At 37.2% G+C, this 17,775-nt stretch overlaps 3 long non-coding RNA genes across 4 annotated transcripts in view; 2 read left to right on the forward strand and 1 right to left on the reverse strand.

The window, feature by feature from the left end:
- The window catches only part of LOC144411889 (uncharacterized), a 103,571-nt gene extending 88,183 nt beyond the window's left edge, over positions 1-15,388 (forward strand). For both annotated transcript variants that reach the window (XR_013468986.1, XR_013468987.1), the window contains exons 2-3: positions 14,727-14,899; positions 15,173-15,388. This is a non-coding gene — a long non-coding RNA (uncharacterized LOC144411889). The remainder of the gene's footprint in view (positions 1-14,726; positions 14,900-15,172) is intronic.
- Positions 1-17,775, reverse strand: part of LOC120344522 (uncharacterized) — a 114,208-nt gene that overhangs the window by 15,393 nt on the left and 81,040 nt on the right. The window lies entirely within an intron of this gene.
- LOC144411870 (uncharacterized) lies at positions 5,393-8,508 on the forward strand. The gene is made up of 3 exons (XR_013468936.1): positions 5,393-5,628; positions 7,829-7,996; positions 8,126-8,508. It is a non-coding gene; the product is annotated as an uncharacterized LOC144411870 (long non-coding RNA).

Here is a 17,775-nt window from a genome sequence, read left to right on the forward strand (position 1 = left end):
TCTGTGAACAGCAGATGCGATATCTTGTTAAGTGGTGGGTTCTCATCCAAAAGCTGTGTACGGTATATATTTACCCACTGGGGAGAGGAAAGCCAAAAAGACAGTTTAATCCTAGAATAGGATTTTTTTATATAGTTATCCCGGGGAGCGGAAAGCAATCCAAAATTAGAAAATTTATTCAAAACTTCTGTTTGTGCATTTTAGTACTCAGAAGTTTTAGTAATTCAGGACTATTTAATATAGCCTTTAGAGAAACATGAGGTAATTACGCGATCTCTCTCACATGAAATATTCAATCTATGACAACTAAAAGAAATTAAAATGATATTTTATATTAATTTAATACCGTTATTTTAATACACCTTTTGACAGTATAAAATGTCTTGTGTATTAGTCGAATACCAATTCAACCCTTCCAGTACTAATAATTCATGTGTGATAATAAAATACGCAAAAGAAGCGAACATCACAAGAGATGAGATAAGAGCCGCACTAGCAGACTTGAATCCTTTATCGGTAAGAATACAAAATATTGTCCCCTAAAATCAAATATGTTGGTGTCACTTATTTTGTTAAAGGCCCTTTTTTGGTTTCGGTTTCAAAGCTGGGGTCTTGCGTAGTTGTTGTACCTTGAGTACTTCTAGTGGGCGTATGTATCATAACGATTTTCGCACATGTCAATCCAACCCTCACCCAACTACGTCATCCAAAAATTAAGTCACTACGACATCATAATACCGTCATAGAGTTTGCCAAAGTATACCTAAGATCGTCCGAAATGGCATATGCGCCGACGATAAAGAACTCATCAATGGCAGCAATATCTCTCATATCGGCATCGATGAGAAAAAAAACAGAGAAGGTGCTGGCTCGATTTTGGGTGAGCGTCTACACATCTTGGATGACAGTTCGTATATTTTGAAGGGCCTTATTATGTCACTATGACGTTGTAGTGACGTGATTTTTGGATGACGCAGTCAGATGGTGGTTAGGATTTACATTTGCAAAAATTGTTATGCTTCATCCATTAGAAGTACTTGGGGTACGGAACTACACTAGACCCCAAAGCTGTACCTGTTTTAGTTTCAATTTCATGTCGTTCCTCATCTATATTTTTAGGTTTGGCTATTGGAACTAACTATTACAAAAACATAATATTCCCAAAACCTTTTGATTGCCTTACTAATGGTTTGGTCTATTTTAGTATACATGAGTAAAGTAAGAATTTCATATTAATCTAGAGAAAAAAGAAGGCTAATAAACAGCCTGTATGACAAACCACGACCTCTTGTATGGCCGCCAATCCATATCAGGCATGTAAATAGATACCCAGTTGGTTCTTTCGGATGCGTGGAATAGTTGGAGGAAACTGTAACATAACCGATCAAAGGACCAGACTGGATTCCATGGCAGGTGCACGCCCGAGGGCGCTAGCGCTCCGCAAAAATGCACGCGAGCGAAATCAATTTTGCACGCCAAAAATTTGCAACTGCTCACCAATGTAAATCGGTTTAAATGGTTTTAAAATCAATAATCCAGTAATATAAAGATGCCAAAATATTATAACTCCACAATTGTCGACAAATACCAGCCTGCAAGATTTGGTCTGATCGAAATATTGCGAAGCAAAAAGACCATGGACCTTTCCCCAACCTTTGACCCGCGAAAAATTCCTCTCATTGTTACGTCTTTTTTTGCATCTTGCCGATTGGCCAATGTCACGAAGTAAACAAGGAAGTCGATGCTCGGGGAAAGGTCCATATCGTGTTGAATGATAGGAAATAGGAATCCCGTGAGAATAGTTATGGACGAAAAGATCGCCTCCGCACCAATGGCCAAGTACGGCTCTGATTCAGCGTATTTTTCATACAATAATTTTACACGAATGTACTGAACAGTACCGGTATCTAAAGTTGCTCAAACACTCCCAAAATTAGTGACAAAGTATGAAAATAATGTTTGGGGTCAAAGGTCAAACGTCCATTTTGCTCTAATTTGACGTATTTTTTATCCATTAATTCTACGTAAAAACACTACCAAAATTAATGACAAAGTATGTCCATTTTGCTCTGGTTCAACGTATTTTTTATCCAATAATTTTACGCGGATGTACTGAACAGTACCGGTATCCAAAGTCGCACAAACACTCTCAAAATTAGCGACAAACTGTAGAAATAATGTTTGGGGTCAAAGGTCAAACGTCCATTTTTTCTCTGATTCAACGTATTTTTTATCCGATACCGGTAATTTTACGCGGATGTATTGAGAGGTATCTGATGTCAAAGTCAGTTGCACGCGAGTGCAGTTGTTCTGCACGTCGTGAGCTATAAGTGCACGCCAAGAATTCTTATTTGCACGCGGGAATTTCTGATTGCACGCCCGATTTCTCGTTCAAAAAGGCCATGAAATCCAGACTGGTCAAAGGATAGGCGAACCACCCTACAGCGGCGGGGAGTCCAGCAATTGGCACTGTATATTCATCCTTATTCCTCACTTGTTGCCTATATGGCAAGATATTAGCCACAAACAAAAAAGGTCATTCAAATTTAGATATGATGATCAAATGAAATTGGGGCCAGCCGCCCATATACCATTATACAGAAACTCTCTCTAACCTGCTGTCTATACTGATATATGGCAGTTCAATAACCCTCCTTGGGAATATATAACAAACAAGAATGGCTGTTGGTTGCACTTGTGCCTTTATAACCTTTACCAACTTCTTTGAGTACGATCTATACGAACAACAATATTTAATAAAGATTTTTTTTAGTTTCCTACTGGACATATCACCATAAAAGATCTTCAAGAGCCAGTGGAAGTTCTGCATCGCCTCCACAGAATCGGATTCCAAATACAATGTTCACACACATTTGACATCAGCCTTTTTACTATTATAAGCAGTTCAACTAAACAAACTACTTGGACATTAGTAAAATCACTATAGTCGATATTAGAAGCATAAAATGTCTTTATCAGAAGTCGCTAGAAGACTATTGCGTTATTTTTTCACAAGGCCCGATATCTTGCCCACAAAATTTGGGTTCCTTTAATTACCGGAACAGTCCCAAATTAACTAAAACGGAGTAAAATTTCCGCTTAAACCTATCGGATCGTACCTATAGCTATCTTGAAGTGAGTATTTTATGCACTTCTATGTCATTTTCAGTTAAATCAGCGAACAAGAGGAATAGTGGTCAAAAAACGTTTCTCTCTAGCATCAACTAGCGGATATAAATCCTTAAATTACGTTTTAGTTATTCAGGGTCCGTTCCGGTAATCAAAGACTCCTATTTTTGCCACTGTCCAATTAGTTTTCTTGAAAGTGACCTGAATGCATATTAAATGACCTTCAGATATCTACAGTTCCGTTTCGGTAAGTTTGGATCGATATTCTAATCTACCCTGTTCCGGTAATTTGGGGGCCACAAATTTTGCCGTTTCTGTGATTCATGGACACAAGTTCATGCGCATTTACCGCAATAATGTTAATATTTTGCTACACTACTGCTGTATATTTGAAATATTCATTATCCATCTATTCGTTGAAGAGATATGAATTATTGATTCGGAAAACGAATACGATTCTGCTCATTCCTACGTATGGGGCGCGATATTTCATCTCCAAAGTTTTCTGTTTTTATATGATTCACAGATTCTGATATTTTATTTCGTCATGCAAAACCAATATGAAATAAATAAAAGGCATATAACAAATTACAGAGACGGATTTCAGCTTGTTGCAGTAGACGAGGGTCGCGAAGGCTCAAACAGTCATCCAGCCAACGACACCTTGTAGCTGCATTGAAGCAGCAAATATAGCAACAGAATAACTCAATATTAATCATTTACTAAATTCGACACAATCATATAAAAAGAATACCAAATAAGCTGGGAATGCCACAATGACTATGGAATATTACCTAAACATTCACAGACACACATTCATAGCCTATGGCGATTTTTCATTTGGCTGGAATTTTCTTACACTACGGAGCCCATATTAGTCCTCTGAATTCCGTTTCAGAATATTTGAGCATTTCTTTTAGCCTACTTTAATTTTGTTGAATTGTATTTTATAAAACCCACAATTTGGAAATGGTACTTCCGTTCTGCTTTTTGCAAGGTTGCACCGTTGCACTTAAAATAGGTCACATTCTTTATACCTTTTTGTTGCCTCGTTACGCTCGAATGTATTCTCGCCTACGCTTGATTTTGTAGGGCGTATACGCATAATACAGCTAAAATGTTACCGTACCGACCTACCAACCTCTTGCCGTTTTAGGTTATGTTAACAAGATGTGCAGGTATAGTCTAGGCATGAGATAATTTGTAAGATATTCTAGTCCTGTTGGAAGTTTTTGCAATTTTAAATTATTCGAGTAATTCGTATATCTTAGCAAACGTTTCAATTTTTACAACATTCGTAATATTCAATCCTCGAAAAGTTAGTAAGATCGCCGTATGCCATTTTTTTTTAAATTTCATCTTTCTATTCAACGAAGAATTCAAATTTTCGCACGGTAAAAGTTTTAATATACCGCAATTGCTAATATTCGAGCCACACACACACAAAAAAAAAACGCAAAATCACCAAAATTTTTACTTGGGATCGATTTTTGTATTGCTCGTTTATTCGCGCGTAGATGTAGGCGTGAATTACACGAATATATATTATAACCGTGTATGATTTTGATGATGTATCGTAGACAGAAATTTACAAAGGGGGGAGGGGCTTGCTCTGAGATTTCGATTTGCCAAGTTAGATCAATAAAGCTAGCGGGTCCGCCGAACGTCGGAAAACGTGTGTTTTCATGAGTCCTGAGGGTTTAAAAAGTGTCTCAAGCTACGAAAAATTGCTATGTATGATACAGAAAGATACTTATATTTTTTTAATTTCGAAAGGAAGGGGGGTGAAGGGGGAAAGGGGGTGAAGGGGGTCCGACTCCCTAAACCACCTCCTAGCTACGTCCCTGTGATGTATATATATATACACCTATACGAAATGGCTCGCAAAGTAAGCCACCTAAATCGTGATTTTGTACCTAAAAAAATGTGAATTCATTTCTATTACATAATCTTAATATTCCGTTATTATCGTTATATATATATCCCCAAACATGGACACACTCAATACGTTCTGCATATAATGCCCTGTAATATTAAGAGGGTTTTTCCATATAGCCCTCCAATAACATGAGGTGAAAAATCGCTTCTCTGTTGGTCAGTTAAACACTACTATGCGCTAATAATTTTATATGGTTAGATCCAGATCATGTTTATTTAGTGGAATCACATTACAGAACTAACTATTCTTAACAATAAAGCCGTAATATCGAGTTAAAAAGCGGCCATCATTTTGAATAAGCTATAATTTTATATTGTTAGCACCAGATCATGTTTGTTTGGTAGAATCCTACTTACAGAATTAATTATTATTAACAATAAAACGGTAATTTTAGGTTAAAAAGAAGCAATCATTTTGAACAACCTATTAACCCGAACATATTTTTTACAAGATGTGGTTGGTTCGTTCGCTCCATATATAAAAGTTACAGGGACAGCTTAGACTACTTTAGCTGCACTGCTGCAGTGAGACTCGTACTTGACAGGACCATCCTAATTCTAGGTGATAATCAGGGGCGGACTAAGCCCCTTTGGTGCCCTAAGCACTGGAGGCTTTGGTGCCCCCATATGTGTCTTTTAAAATACATATAATTAAGTGTATTATCCATCAAAAATAATCACAACCAACAGTAAAAAAATACAACTTCTACGAACATTTTTAGGTTTTCTTACATTTTTTTTGACTGTGAAATTTTGCTCATATTCCCAAAACTAATCTTATTCTTACATAATACATCTTTTACATTAAATAATGAACAACACAAAATTTTGAAAAGATGAAATTGAAATAAAACAATACCAACAGTAAGGAAGCAAACGATGTTTTTCGGTACATTTACTTGAATTTGATTCTGATAAATTTTCTCATATTATCAAAACAAGTCTCTCTCCATACTAGAAACTACGCCACTGACATTACAAAGGCACCACTAACATTTGAAAAGACAGAAGTCTTTCACTTACTTTTGAAAAGTTTTTTCCTAATTTTTTTAGCTGCAAAGTCTTTGATTAGATCCTCAAAACTAAGCTTATGTAACACATCTGCCTCTATACTCAACAGAGATAAAGCATCTAATATTCTAGTCTGTCTTGTTTCATAGTTGTTCTGTAGGGGTTTTTAATATACTTCAGCTGAGAAAATGAACGTTCTGCTGAACAATTTGTGATCATTAATGTTAAAAATATTTGAAAGCTATTGTCTACATTTGAAAAGGCGCACTCAATGTTATATTCTACAAGAATTTTGTAAAGTTCAGCATGACTGAATCTTGATTTTTTTTTCCTGTGTCATTGAATTTATGGAGCACATATAAATGAAACTGCTGAAGCTCATCTGAGAAATTACTGTTGAAATCTTCTGGGTAAGCATCAATAAGCTTTTGACAACCCTGCGAATACCATTCCTTCTCAGCAGATGAAGAGACATTTGGTTGCAGTGGTAGCGTGAGCGCTTCATAGCGTTCAAATTCATCTCGTGGAATGCGCAGCTGGCCTCGTAATGATGCATACAGATGCGCGCATGTTTGTAAGTCTACATTCTCACTTTGCAGAACTTGACTTACTCTGTGAAAATTCTGTAAAATTTCATTCTAAAACAATAACATAAAACGAATTCCAGCTCTTGCATTTTATCTGCAATATAAGTATTCTAGCTGCCTAGATTTGCATCAACTGACTTAGCAGAATATGATTTCCATAAAATTCTGGGAATTGTCACGATTAAGACTCACGCGTCAAGTCTCAACGTGAATCGAAATACCAGATGAACCGAGTACAAACTGCAGTTTAAAATTTTACCAGTACTTATTAGTCTAGTCTACCTTACCAGAAAACTCCCCAACTTCGCTGACCTCTAGATCGTCGAAATGCGATCGCGGAACCGCCACATAGTGCGCCATTTTTAATTTTGATGTTGTCGCTACACCAAACTTTCGACAAGTAAGTTTCAGTGTTCTTCACTAATGTACCTTCCCCGAGCATCAACCTCCTTGTTGACCTCGAGTAATTGGCCAATCAGCATGATGCAAAAAAGTGACGTAACAATGCACCCTTTTCGCATCCGCTCAGACACTTTTCTCACTCAGACAGATTTTCAGGCATGGTTGTAAACATTACCTCGTTTTCGCGTTTTTTATCTCTATTCGTTAGTTTTCAGTTGTGTTTCGAAAATTTGAGTATAAATTAGATAATTAAATGATCACCATGTCTTTTTATAAGTTTTAATTCAATTGCAGTAAATGAAAAATTGGTTTAAAAATAGCTGTGTTAGACTAGGCTAAAATTCCTTACCGGTACTTATAAAAAGGTGATTATTGTACGCCATGAAACATAATGATGGTCTCAACAAATACCCCATTTTACAGGGGCCAACTCGCGAAACCACTCTTAAAATAAGCCCCGAGAATTTTGCAATAGTAAAGTATAAGAAGAATTTTTCGGGGGTCAAAGGTCGGGGAAAGGTCCATTGATGTACACGATTTTTTAAAGGTAGTTCGCAAACCTCCAAACATTGATCGAGAAGCTTAATATGATGCTTGAGGAAAATAAAATACGAACAAGTCTGAGTTGTCTGTTCAACTCGTAATATTTTATTAAACACCGATGAACTATTGAAAATTCTGTTATAAAAATTTCTGTGGTGCCCCCCTTTGCTTGGTGCCCTAAGCACGTGCTTATATTGTTTACTGGTTAATCCGCCCCTGGTGATAATTATTGTTAGACTTTTCATAAGAACAGACCTCTATTCAGCACAATGTCCATTATATTGGTAACAAGCACAAGACTCACTACAATAATGATCGAAGTGGAATCGCCTGACGAAAATTTATCGAAAATGTCAGGACTGAGTTGGAACTCCCAAAATCATCAAGTAAGTAACAAATCTTTTATTCTAAAGAGTGGGCATGAAATGTTATTTCTAATATTGTTACTCATCCATACATTGAAACGTTTGGCCTGGTTATCTTCATCCATATTCATCGCAAATTTCATCTTTCAGGGTGGAAGCAGTAGATTTGAATACGACATTTCTATTGGAAAAGCATTGAACATGCTTCACAAAAATGGATACAGAATCATTGCCTCGCATTATAATAAAAAGGCAGAGTGTTACCAATGGGCAACATGTGGGACATGGACAATGCTTAAAGAGTAATCACTAGGAATGTGGGTCAGAGAAATACAGGATAATAAAAAAGAGACTTTGTTTCGACAAAAAAAGATTTCAAAAGTTCAAAATATTGGACCCAGAATAATTTGAAAAATACACCGGTTTCATGACTAGCTAAATAAGGTTTAACTACGACCTCGCTATGCCAGCTGGTATTCACAGCTGGTTTCAAAACATGTGCAAACGGTTTAACAAATAAAATATAAACTCTGCGTTTTTAATTTGAAGTTGTAGGTTCTGGGGGGATTGATAAGGCTCTCTCAGACAAAAACAGCGGTATCATTGAAGAAAACCTTTCCCGTAACTGGTAAAAATATGTTTCAGATCACGGGGTAAAGACGTAAGACGAGATTTTGTGTCGGCTTGAGATTGTTTAAAAATACAGATATAAAAATATTTGTGTATATACAGCACATTAGGGCATAGTTACTGTTGTATTGATATAATTTACTACTGCGGTGAATAAGGATAACATAGAATCTACATATTTATCCGAGGCGAGAGGAAAGTCGGAGTAATCATATGACGAACCACGGCCTCTCGTCCAGTTGCCAGTCCATGTTGGGTTTGGGATTAATTAGTCAGATATTTGTTTTCGGAAGCATGGACTCGATGGTGGAGCGAAACCGTAACCCACCAGTAGTTAAGAGAACCGCCCTGTGGTGACGAGGAGTCCAGCAATCCTCTCATACGTGGGATTCCAAATGCCTCATAAATCCAAATGTAAACATACAGAATTTAAATTTATAAGGGAACAATAACATAAGGTTACTCCACTAACACAAACATATATACAACCACAGAGATATAATAATTATAAAAAAATTGAGACAAGTTAGAATAAATTAATTGGTATATTGAAAAAGCCATTCAAACACAATATGTTTGCGTGTTCACAAAAAGCACTCTTTGTCACAAACTTGGTTACACATTACCTCTCATTTTATTCGTACAGCACTTAGCCAGTCAGATGCCTAATACGACAACTTTATTAAAATATTAATAGTGATATACGGTAATTTATGTCTGTGACCAGCTGATGCGATAGCTTGTTTAGGGGCATGGGTCCCCATCCAAGACAAGTGCAGTTTTAAGTATTCTGTGGCGTCTGCAGCTGCCGCAAAACTATGGCGGTATTTCCATACCATGGCCGCTACGGCCAAACCTATGGAGACTGACTTTTAAGCCGCCACAAACCAATGACGAGCTGCCGTTACCGCGGCAGCAAATTGAAAACCAATGGCAGGTAAAATTCTGCTGCCGTAACCTCGGCAGGTGGGCCGTAAAGACAGGGCTGTCCTTTATGGTCACAAATATTGGGTGAGTTGGAACGTTTTTCTTATGAATACAATTTTGATGGATTTGGAGTTAGGGTTAGGATTTAAGTAGATATAATTCCGCATGATCAATTAAAATCTGGTACATTAATTTGTGAATATATCGTTAATACTGATTACTGAATACTGAATAGCGCTATAAAACCATGGCAAGAGCCGCCGCGGTTCGTTCGTGGCAGGAGCTGCCATGAAGTGGTAAGAACTGCGCCTCATCCAAGAGCTGTATTGGGTGTTAGAGATAGGATTTATATATTTATTTACTAGGGAGGAGAAAGTCGATATGACAGTTTATTACTGGAATAGGTTTTAATCTTTATCTCATGGAGATTAACTTCTTAATTAATTCTTTTTTATTTGAAAATTTATTTAACAGTTAAACTTCTGTTTGTGTGATATAATACTCAAAAGTTTTAGTAATCTGGGACGATAAAATATGGCCCTTAGGAAAACATTGAGTTATTTCTCCAATGTGGTGGCCGCGGCTTTTTCACCTACCTCCGATTTAGGCCCGCAAGGATCCCGGAATTTTCTCGCACATGATAGCCTGTGATGATATTTGCCATTGCGAACCTATGTAGGATATTCAGTCAACTGTTTTACTTGCTTTTTACATAGTGATCCTAAATTCGTATTGGACACGTATTGGACATAACGATCGTTTCAAAATTTTGTTGTTATTGTTATTTGTCTCCATCATTTTTTTTTTAAATCGCTTTTCTCTTTGACTACTGGACCAATTGCTTTGAAATTTTCAGTGAGTAAAGATTGATTTTCTGCCAGAAGGCTATTATTTTTATTTATTTCTAAATTTTGCATGAAATCTGATATTTCGTCTAAAATTTCGCTGTATTATTTTATCCATGGGAACACTGGCTGTCCGGTTTGATTCTGTAAATTATTTCTACGCGAAACTCGGAATTTTTTGTGGGTACCGATGGCGTCAAAGGTAAATACTGCTTCGCTCTGGTTAACGTGTCCATATATTTGAGCACAGCTCTCTTGTTTTAAATATCAATATATAAGAGCATTAAAATAATATTCATTCGACAGTGTAAAATGTCTTGTGTATTGGTCAAATACCAATTCAACCCTTCCAGTACTAATAATTCATGTGTGATAATAAAATACGCAAAAGAAGCGAATGCTACAAGAGATGAGATAAGAGCCGCACTAGCAGACTTGAATCCTTTATCGGTAAGAATACAAAATATTGTCCCATGAAACAAAATTTGTTTGGGTGACGTTTTTCAGGAATGCGCTTTTCATCTTTTGTCATTATGGACTATTTGTCTATTTAGTTGTGATTTCAGGTAGTGTGTCATGGCCATTTCCAAGTTTGGCTGTCGGAACCGAACTATTGCGAAAATGTGATTTTTTCAGAACCCTCAAAATGTGACATCATCTAATTTGGTTTTACTGAGACGATATAACACTCACTAATGATCTAAAACGGCATACTCACATGGCAAAAAAACAGCCTCTCATCAGATTACCAGTCCATGTTGGGTATGTGAACCAGTTATTATTATAATCAAATAACAGTCACAGTCGCTCCTGAAGTATGTGCACCAAGATGGCGCACAACCTGAACCCAAACCTGGTACGAATACTAGGTTCAGGTTGTGCGCCGTCTTGGTGCACTTACTTCGGGAGCTCCCGATCCCAAATTAGGTCCTTTAAATCTCTCAATTACAGTATTGATGGCAGTCGAATAGCCCATCTCGGAGGAGGTCATTCAAATGGGAATTTTGACCCCTTTTCGTAACTTAATATGGGCAGCACAATAGAGAGAGAGAGAGAGTTTTTTTTTTATTTTTGTCAACCAAAATACAATTAAATATTAAAATAATAAATTACACAGCCCTTCTTTTGGTGTGGACAGTCTATTTTGAGACTATGTAATAACCACAAATGGGCGGTGTACTGGACTACTGGTTTCCTTATAAATTGTAGTCCTTTACCTATCTTTTGATGGTGAATAACAAATTTTCAATAAAGATCTTGTTTTCAGTTTCCTACTGGACATATCACTATAAAATATCTCCAAGAACCAGTGGAAGTTCTGCATCGCCTCTACAAAATCGGATTCCAAATACAATGTTCTCACGCATTTGACATCAGCCATTTCACTATTAGAAGCTGTTCAACTAAACAAACTACTTGGACATTAGTAAAATCATTATAGCCAATATTAGACGCAAAAAATGTCTTTATCAGAAGTCGCTAGAAGACTATTACGTTTTTTCTACAAGGCCCGATATGTTGCCCACAAATATGGATTCTTTTTATTACCGGAACGATCTAAAAAAAAAGCTTTTCGCTTGCGTCACCTAGCAGATGTAAATCCTTAAATTACGTTTTAGTTCTTTAGGGTCCGTTCCGGTAATCAAATGGAACTTTTTTTGACACTGCCACCACCCACCATTTCGCTGTTTAAACTTAAAAATGACCTTGATTGAGGTATATTAAATGACCTTCAGATGATATCTACAGGTCCGTTTCGGTAGGCTTGGGTCGATATTCTACCCTGTTCCGGTACGTTCCGGTAATTAAAGAAACCGCACACATTTTGTCATTTTTGTGATTCATGGACACAAGTTCATGCGGCATTCAGCGCAATTATGTTAATATTATGCTCGACTACTGTTGTATGTTAAAAATATTCGTTATTCATCTATTTGTTAAAATATTTGAATTATTCGATTGGGCAAACAAATACGGCAGACCGCCGACATTAATTTGGCAATTTTTACATTTGCCAGGAATTTCTGACATTACGGAGCAAGCCCATATTAGGCATCTGAACTCTGTTTCGATATATTTTAGCATTTCATTTTTTTGAATTGCATTTATTAAAACCCATATTTGGAAATGGAATTCTGTTCTGCTTTTTGCATGGTTGCACTTAACTTACATCACGATCTTCACCCCTTTTTTTGCCTCGTTACGCTCGAATATATTCTGGCCTACTCTTGATTTTGTAGGGCGTATACGCATAATACAGCAAAAATTGTTACCGTAGCGACCTACCAACCTTTTGCCGTTTTAGAATACGTTATCAAGATGTGCAGGTATAGTCTAAGGCAGGGCTACTCAACTGGCGGACCGCAGTACGAATCCGGACCTTTCGAGTATTTGATTCGGACCGCACCACATTCTTTATTTTGGATCATTAGATCCCCTTTTTAGGTTTCCTTTTCATAAAATGACTCTCAAAGTTTTGAATAGGAAAAGAAATATACCACCGTAATAAGCAATCTTGATTTAATATAGCCTACCGAGGAAGTGCGCGTTTAATGATGCCGAAATATAATTTCTGGAACGACCGGACGCAAATAATTCTGAAGTTTTGTATGCGGATCCCCGGTATAAATAGTTGAGTAGACCTAGTTTAGGGATATAAAGAAATATACCACCGTAATAAGCAATCTTGACTTGCTATAGCCGGCCGAGGAAGTGCGCGTTTAAGGATGCCGAAATATCATTTCTGGACGCAAATAATTCTGAAGTTTTGTATGCGGATCCCCGGTATAAATAGTTGAGTAGACCTCGTCTAGGGATAAGATAATTCATAAGATATTCTAGCCCAGTTGGAAGTTTTTGCGATTTTAAATTATTAGAGTATATAATTAGATTATCTTAGCAAACTTTTCAATTTTTACCACAATGGTAATATTCAATCCTCAAAAAGTTCGAAAATCGCCGGATGTCAAATTTATTTTTATTTTTTTATTTGAGCATTTCATTTTTTTGAATTGTATTTATTAAAACCCCCAATTTGGAAATGGAATTCTGTTCTGCTTTTTGCATGGTTGCACTTAACATAATTTAAGTTCTTTACCCCTTTTTTTGCCTCGTTACGCTCGAGTGTATTCTCGCCTACTCTTGATTTTGTAGGGCGTATACGCATAATACAGCTAAAATTGTTACCGTACCGACCTACCAACCTTTTGCCGTTTTAGAATACGTTATCAAGATGTACAGGTATAGTCTAAGGCAGGGCTACTCAACTGGCGGACCGCGGTACGAATCCGGACCTTTCGAGTATTTGATTCGGACCGCACCACATTCTTTATTTTGGATAATTAGTCCCACTTTTCAAGTTTCCTTTTATAAAATGACTCTCAAAGTTTTGAATAAGAAAAGAAATATACCACCGTAATAAGCAATCTTGATTTGCTTTAGCCGGCCGAGGCAGTGCGTGTTTAAGGATGCCGGAATATAATTTCTGGACGCAAATAATTCTGAAGTTTTGTATGCGGTTCCCGGTATAAATAGTTGAGTAGACCTGGTCTAGGGATAAGATAATTCATAAGATATTCTAGTCCAGTTGGAAGTTTTTGCGATTTTAAATTATTAGAGTATATAATTAGATTATCTTAGCAAACTTTTCAATTTTTACCACTGATAATATTCGAACCACAAACAACAACAAAAACGTAAAATCACCTCAATTTTTATATTGGTCTTTTATTCGCGCGTCGATTTAGATGTAGATTACACCAATATACACGATATATATTTTCAAATTTTCATTTGCCAAGTTAGATCGAAACAGCTACGAAAAATTGCTATGTATGATACAAAAAGATGCCTATATTTTTTTAATTTCGAAAGGGAGGGGGTCCACCCCACCTCGCCATCGGGGGTCGCCCCCATGATGTATATATACTCGCAAAGTAAGCCACCTAAGTCGTGATTTAAATTAAATGTGAATTCATTTTCTATTACACAATCTTAATATTCCGTTATTATCGTTATATATATATCCCATGACATGGACACACTCAATACGTTTTGTATATAATGCTCTGTAATATTGAAGTTCGGATACGATAACTGTTATCGCTACATGTGGCGAATTCCTTTAATTTTTCCTTTTAATTTAATTTTCATTTCAGTTCAGTCTGTTTGTTAGAAAAAAAGGCTTTTTGTCGAGAGAAAATGGCTGTTTAGTAAGATATAGTTTTCTATTATGTGTGTAGCCTTTTAGTAGGTACCGCTTTTCAAGTCCAGGCCCTTTCATTAGTAGCACAGTGGGGTTGTAAAATTCTTCAGGTAACAATTCTTTATTTATATGTTCACTAATTTGCAGAACTATTTGCCTAAATTCTTCAATTAAAGTTGACATAAAACCAGAATAATGTCTTGTATATTGATGAAATCCGACAGCCATACTGTTCCTGCAACTCTGACATTAGAAATAGACCGGTCAGACAGAGAGGCTGGCACATTGGCACTAACCATGGGAACCCCTCATGGGGACGTAAGTAATTTACTATGCTTCTCTCAACTTTCAACCCTTGTTATTATACATCTCTTGGGATCTTTTGGGAATGCAGATTGCGCTAGAAATTCAAAATTTCAAATCATTCTTAACCCAACTGGTTAATTACTAATTTGTGTTTCTAAAAGGTGGCGGAGGGGGTTTTCTCAATTCTCACATCTTTGCATTAGCGGCGGGGGTTTCGTACAAAAGATCTGTCTCATATACAACTATGAAAACCTAACCAACATTAATCGTTGACTTTTATTACAGCAAGGAGGATACACACATTTCACAAGCACCACACTTTCTGTACCAGCGGCTATGAGAAAACTACACCAGGCCGGCTACAAAGTTGTTGCCTCGCATGTTATCAGGAATCCCCAATCTCCTCCAGACGCTACATACGCAACTTGGACATTGGTTAAAATGTAATCACAAATCAATTCTGTTTAAAAAGAATTTCATTTGAATAAAGAAATTGCAGAATTTGGTTATGATAATCTGGTTATGTTGATTCTGGCAAGGTTTACTAGGATGTGTATGAATGTGGAAAAACCGTTTGTCCAACTGAATGTTTCAATATAATTAGGATATGATGTTGCGTTCTGGGTTGGGGCGTGGAATGGTTAGAATAACAGCGATTCTTTTTTTAGCCTTGAATGGGTAAAATTTATGCGATCCCTAGATACTGAGATGCTTAATTAAGATTCGAAATATACACTTTAATAGTAAACGATGGAACACAGAAAATGATTCCCCCGAAGTTTCGTAACAAGATGGCGCACAACCAGAATATAGTATGTGTACCAGGTTGGGGTTGTTCAGGTTGTGCGTCATCTTGGTACACATATTACGGGAGCGCCCAAAAATAGATATGAAACAGCATTCAATTATAATTAATGCGAGAGTGTCGAGTGTAATAAACAACGACCAGCGGTTACGTGAACCATCCAACGGCCTTCTTAATCACATGAAAGCAGCGATTCCCAATTATATGTGAACCCTAACCAGGTACACATATTACGTTCTGGTTTTCTCCATCTTGTCCACGTACTACGGGAGCGCTACCAAGTGAATATACCCGTTGCCCATATGTTTTAGTACCTTTACTCAATTTGATGTAAAGTAGGCGAACAGAATTAGTTACCTCCAGACTACTGGTACACAATACACAAACTGCTGGAGTGCCGTTGAACTTACGACACTCAATTCGTGAGGAATCTTAGCATTTTAGCAGTTTTTTAGAACTGGCACAACCTTCTTCAATGAATATAATTGTTTTTTTAGAAGAAAAAAGGGCTTTTTGGTGAGAAAAAAGGGCCGTTTAGTATAGGTTTTGATTATGAGTGTAGCCTTTCAGTAGGTGCATCCTCGTTTTCAAGTCAAGTTGAGGCGTTCCTATAACTGGCACAGTGGGTGCAGAAAATTCGGGTCTCGTGTAGTTTCGTACCTAACGTACTTCTAGTAGGCGTAGCATAACAATTTTTTGACATGCCAATCCTAACCCTCACCTGACTACGCCATCCAAAAATTACGTCATTACGACGTCACAATCACGTCATAGAGCTTGCCAAATACTCCTACGATCGCCCGAAATGGCATCGGCGCCGACGATAAAGAACTGACTAACGTCAGCGATCTCTCTCCTATCGGGATCGTTGCGACGAGAAAACGAGAGAAATGGCTGTTCGATTTCGGGTTCTCGTCTGCGCATCTTGGATGACAGTTCGCATAGTTTGAAGGGCTCTATTACGTCACTGTGATGTCGTAGTGACGTAAGTTTGGATGGTGTGGTCAGGTGGGGGTTAGGATTGACACATGAAAAAGTTGTTATAGTACGTTAGGTACGAAACTACATGAGACCCGAAAATTCTTCAGGCAACGATTCTTTATTTATATGTTCACTAATTTGTAGAACTAGCTATCTAAATAGGGCTAAGAATAATTTAATTGCAGTTGACATATAACCGGAATAATGTCTTATATATTGATGAAATACGACAACCACAGCCCTAATTGCCCACTGACGTTGGAAGTGGTCACTTCAGACACTGCGGGTTGCTCAGGCACAAAGCATAGAACTCTGCATCCCGACACAGAGGGTAAGTAATTTACTTTACATCCTACGCCGCCGGGTGACCCCCGAACACATGCACATGTTGATGAAATACGACAGCTACCCTAATCTACTTATGACGTTAGAAGTGCTCTCTTCGGATGCAGAGGGTTGCTCGTTGGCACAAAGCATAGGAGTCTATGGGAATTCACGCGTAAGCAATTTACCTAACATCCTCATCGCCGCGTGACGGAACCCATGCAATATGTTCCAAACGGACTGGATTTGGTTTTTGTGGGTCACCCTGTACGTTTCTTGCATAACTATGAATACCTGACCAGCATCAATCGTTGAATTTTATTACAGGATGTAGTTTCATTTTACAAAAGCAACAATCCCGTTACAGTGGCTTTGAGCAAACTACATCAGGATGGTTACAGAGTTGTTGCCTCGCATGTTGTCAGGAAGCCCCAAGCTCATCCAGATGTTACATCCGAAACTTGGACATTGGTTAAAATGAAATCACACTGTGCGAAATATGTTTGACAGATATTAGGTGAATAGAAAATTGCAGAATTTAATTTCTAATCCAATAAATGTCACTAATAATTCATTTAACAGAGGATTCCGATCTTTTTTAATATATCAAAAAATTCCAGGCCGAGATTGAAAAAAATTTTTCGAAATTACGATATTAGCAAAAGATACCCATTTTAAAGAAAAAGCTTCAAATTTAATGATAAAAGGAAAGTATAAAGAGGCAATTTTGAAGAGGTTTTTATAGTTACTGATAGTCATAAACAATCACAGTACAAAA

The sequence above is a fragment of the Styela clava genome, chromosome 15, assembly GCF_964204865.1.
Source record: "Styela clava chromosome 15, kaStyClav1.hap1.2, whole genome shotgun sequence".
In the NCBI taxonomy this organism is placed as follows: Eukaryota; Metazoa; Chordata; class Ascidiacea; order Stolidobranchia; family Styelidae; genus Styela; species Styela clava.